This window comes from Bactrocera latifrons, unplaced genomic scaffold, assembly GCF_001853355.1.
Source record: "Bactrocera latifrons isolate USDA-ARS-PBARC rearing strain unplaced genomic scaffold, ASM185335v1 scaffold_577, whole genome shotgun sequence".
Taxonomy (NCBI): domain Eukaryota; kingdom Metazoa; phylum Arthropoda; class Insecta; order Diptera; family Tephritidae; genus Bactrocera; species Bactrocera latifrons.
In genome coordinates, this window is record NW_017537242.1 from 52,611 (window position 1) to 58,162 (window position 5,552).

Genomic DNA, 5,552 nt, shown 5'->3' on the forward strand with positions numbered 1-5,552 from the left:
ACAGCTGATTGGCATATTAATAACATTTTCAATTTGATAAAACAAAAATGGATAGAAGACAAGCATTGCAATTGTTAGCCGCATAGATGGTGCAAAACCACAATTTGTTTACCAAAGTATAAACACATTACTATTAAAACTACTTCAAAAGATTAAATTGATTAATGAATTCACAAAAGCGATACTGGAAATTACTACCAAAGGGGCGTCTTCAGAAATAAGGGAAAGAAGCCCCTGGAAATTTGTAAGTTTAATATATTGTATATTGAATATTAATATTTTATACACTTCATTTATATGTGTTATTAACAAAAAGGACCGCAATGGCACTTTTTGGGAGTACGATGTCAAAAAGATGGATGACATCCGATTTAAAAAAACTTTCGTGTAAATAAAGAAGCTTTTCACAAAGTATGTGAAAAGGTTGAGGAAAGTCCAACGACAACATGCGACTTCGCATTCCACTTCAGAAAAGAGTGCCTATTGCGTTGTATGCATTAGGTTCTTCAGCGGAATTTGGGAAAATAGTTGTGGATTTTTGCAAAGCTGTGTGCACAAAGTTATCGGATTGCATCACTTCCTATCCCCCAAGCATAGAAGAAGTATAGCGAAATGTACAAGGTTTTGCACACCTAGGTTTTCCGTAATGGTGTGGAGCAATAGATGGCTGCCACATTGTGGTTTAGCCGAAAAAGGAAGATGCGATCGATTATTACTATTATAAGGGATGGCATTCGGTTATTTTCATATACTTATTGGAAATATTTATATAAATCCTTTCACTATTTTCTAGAACAATATTTACATATATACATGTTGGGTCAACTGGAAGAAATAACGATTCTTACATTTTTGAAGGTAGTTTTTAGAAAAATTTCATGAAACCGCTGATGTTTTTGCTCAGAGAATCAAAATGATTGGAGATGTTAACGTCCCCGTATTACTTATAAGCGATTCAGCCTTTCGATTGTCGCGTTACATGGTGAAGCCTTTTCCATGCTCACCAAATCAACCAGTGTTAGAAGAAACATGTAACTATCGTTTATCCAAATGTCGCAGAGTTATAGAGAATGCTTTCGTTGAACGAAAAGCCCGATTTAGAAAAATTGGCAGAGGTTTACCGGTAGCTCTAAAAAACGTTAACGTTATTATACATGCATGCTGTATTTTGCACAATTTTCTAAAAATTGAAAATGATGGAATTCCTTCGTGAATCCAAGATGCTGCAGAAATAATTATAGAAATTCAACCACATCACACTACAAGAGCTGGAGAAAATGATGTAACAGCATCGGCTATTAGAAATGCAATAGCTCTGAGTTTTCGTGAGATCAAATATTAGTACACAAACACCCATTTCCTAAAGATATCATTTTTTATTTAAATTCATTTTTTTTACATTATATAATGTTTTAAGACTAGAAAATAACAAAACATTTCAATAAATAGTGGTTTAGGACAAGAAAAAACGTTAAGTTTTTTATTTTTTGGGATAACTAAACATTTCAAACTAATCTACCATCACAATCATGTCCGATGCCGCCACCATCACCTTCATCTGCAACAAGAAAACGTAATTTTAGCGCCGAGTTGTTAAAGGTTTTAAATAAACAAACTGACATATTGGGAAGGGTTGCGGATGAAATAGAGCACGTTTCAGAGGAAATAATTCAGACTGTTCGACAGCACAATAATTTGTCCGAAAGATTTTTAACCCTTATGGAGAAAATCGCAGATAAACTTTAAGTTTAATTTTATCGTTTTTTACATGATGGCGATGGCAACGGAGGTGATAATGATGGGTCGGACGCAGAGAACGTATAATATAGAGAAGGTTCACCGCGTTGCCAAATTTACGATATTTCATTTTTTGGAGGGGTACTCTTTTCTATTAGTGAATTTCACCAATATTTAACAGAAGCAACAAAAGTAGCAGAATTGAGCATTTTCAGTGATAAATGAGAAAAATTATGCTAATTTCAATGTTTACAAATGTACGCTTACAGATTCGCATATTTACAATGCGCAAGCGACAAACGATATCATTTATAGATATTCTCCATATACATATTTGATAACAAAGCTCATTCGTATTTATGTAGGTATGTGAAATTTGACCTATTTAATGATAAATTCCACTATTACCTAAATAAATATACATACATCTATGTACATATATTGGGCATTAGAGGGTTTGGTAACATATTCGCATATGGACATCCAACATATTTAAAAAACCGTACGCATAAAGTTAGCATATTCACATATGTATGTATGTAATTTTGTGATCATGTAAACAAATTTGAAAGAATCATTACCACAATGTTTGTAAACACAATTTTTTATGTACATAAATATATACACCCATTGTTTCATACATAAACGCCGTTGTCACGGACAACCAATGGCCGAACTTCATGTTTTGTCAAAATGTCAATGTGTCGACAAAGCGTCACAGCTTTGTGAAAATCCAAACTGTGCCGAAAAACAAACGAATGGCCGCCGATTGTCACCGCTTCCCTTGCCGCTGTACAGCTTCGCCCACAAACCAGCGTAAATATGTATGTTTGTGTGTGAGCTTGCACACATATCGACGCAAATTTTTGCGAGCCGCATGAGAATATTTCAGAATTACAAAATATTTTTTACATTCCTTGACAAATACAGTCAATCCCGATTCTACAGCAAGATATAATAGAGGCTGTTAAAAATGATGAGGGAGGGATTTGATTTTCATTTAAGCGGAGTAATACTTGCCGGGATTGACTGTACACATGAATCAGAGGAATATTGAATATTTTCTTTGAAACTTTTCTTGAATTGAAAATCGACAAATAAACTATGTTGTCAATTTTATTCTAATATATTTTAATACTTATTTTTGCGGGGTTGACACTTTTTACTCCTCATACATTTCAGAAATATATTCAATTTATGATTTTTGGCTTTTGAAATTGTCGCGAAAAGACGCTTGTAGGCAAAGCATGCTCGGGGAGATGTAATACCGCCTGCTTTTATGAATGAATCGAATATGCTTTTTGAAAGTACGTTTGCGTTCATGAATGAAAATTTTGTTGTTGTGTAATTTACTATAAATTTTAACGGCGGCCATATTGATTTCTGATGCTATTGGAGACGATTGTTGGTTTTGAAGAACAATATTTGTAATTTTTGCGGGTGACATATCTACATGTGAACGCATATAAGTATGTATGTTGTGTATGCATTTTTTGTATGGATATGTCATACGCACATATTTACATGTGTAGTCATTTTGTAAGTATGTATGAGGATTTTTGAGACTATTTTTGTTTTTCCAGAAGAATGTTTGTATGTTTTGATTCACATGCGTGCGCATATGTATATTATTTGCGTGAGAATGTCATAAGCACATACATACTTGCATATGGGTGTACGAAGCGCTTTTTATATTTCTGATAAATGATATCTTGATTTGAAATTGATTAGTACTTGCATACATATCTGCCGGATAGATGCGTATGAAAGTTTTAAATGATAAGAGGTATGATTTAGGTACATATTTTATTATTGAAATATATTATGTTTTTAGGATATTACGATAATGTTTCATATATATGTATAGTATATATGTATACATACATGCAAACGAATTATATAATATTATCAATGATAAGAAATATTTAAAAAATAGCTTTTATTTGGACATTAACTACAAATATTACCATGAAAATAGCGTAATTCAATAATTATGTTATCAATTTTGCATGAATTCACAAAAATTCGCAAAATGATATTCGTATCAATTGATATGATTGCATGTAAACGTATAAAAATATAAGCAAACGAGTAACATACATCTGTAATAGCAATGCTCAGCTCGATTCACTCATTTCTGTTAAAAATTCTCCTTCTCAGCCATAAGTGGTGAAATCCACTAATAGAATTTTGTTAGCTCTTGACAGTTCACACGCTTGTCCGCAATTGAACCTTCTCTATATTATACGTTCTCTGTCGGACGGCGGCAAGAATTGAGTTAATGTTGAATTCTAAAACAAAATTAATTTTATAAATGCATGTATTTATATAAATAAAATAAATTAGTTTTTTATCCCGAAATATGTCTCTATGTACAAAGTCGAATTAACGACAGTACATCCTACTATGCGATGCACAGCATTATAATGCCTCCAAGGCGAGGGACTACCACCAGAAAGTAGAGTTATTAATGTGTTAAAAGGAGAAATGCAATTATTGAAAAAACTCACTTGTATTTCTTTGTCTTGTTTTTCACTTTGCAATGAATTTCCTCGGCGGTGTATTTTTGTGCCAGTTCCTGCAAATCTCATTGGATATACGAGCATTTCGCTTTGCACGCCGGAGGTTGAGGAAACGTGCCTCCCACTTTTCCAGCAGCTTCTTTCTGCCAGCCATCTGAAATTAAAACAAAGATAATAATTTTCGTTTAGAAGGCAAAGCAAAATACTAAAATGACTTACTATTTATTTTTAATCTTCGCTTTTCAAAATAACTTTGTTTACATTTAAACGTAAAACGGCTGTCACTGTTCTTATTTCTCATTCACAATAGAATACAGCTGTCAATTATTAACAATGTTGCCAATTTAAAAGATTAGATTACATTTAAGAATTTCATAACCCAACAGTGTTCTCACTGCCGTTAGAAAGATCAGAAAACAGCTGTTATTGTCATTCAAGAATTCACATCGCTTAATATTAATGGAAAGAAAAGATTGTCATATAGTATTTTGAAATAAAAGCCGTCATTTTTTGAATATTTTCCATATAATAGAAATAGTGGATACATTTTTTCCTTTGTTAAGTCGATCAGTTCAGGTGAATTTAGATTCACTGCTCTAAAAAAAATTGTTTGTTTACATTTTTTTCCCTTTGTAGTGTCTAAATCAGCTGTGATAATGTAATAGATTTTCAATGCTGCCAAGTAGATGGCGCAAAATCAGAGTCGCACAGAGAGATTTAGTGTGGATCAATTTCAAATCATTTCGATGAAGTGATTTTGAACTGACATTTTTATATGGCGAAATCTTGATAAATTTATAAGATTGGTGGGATATAGCACTCAACAGCCAAATCGTGTGATTAAGTGTCGGTTTGAGCATGGTATTATGTTTGGATTCAGTAACGGTATTAGCTGTGGTAACTCCAGAATTAATCCCGAAAAATGCAGTTAAACCGGTTTAAAATGAGATAATGAGATGTTTAACTCCTCTCTCACTGGAAGTGAGAGAACAATTGCTAAAGATCAAAACCACCTAAACTTTGACAGTTGATCAAGTTCAGGAGGTTTTGACGTTTAACAATTGGAAACGAGCGATGGCCATATTGAAATCTTAGCAAAAAAATATGTAAACGGAGGGATATGTTGCATCTTCAATACCACTTATAAAAAATGTAAAACAATGAAAATTAAATAAATTTGTGAAATTTAAAGGTACTTGATGAAAGGTTTGGTAATTTGAAGCATTATAGTATTATTTTCAATGGAAAATGATTAAATCCTTTTATTGGGCATTGAAAGGTCAAATATCAGTT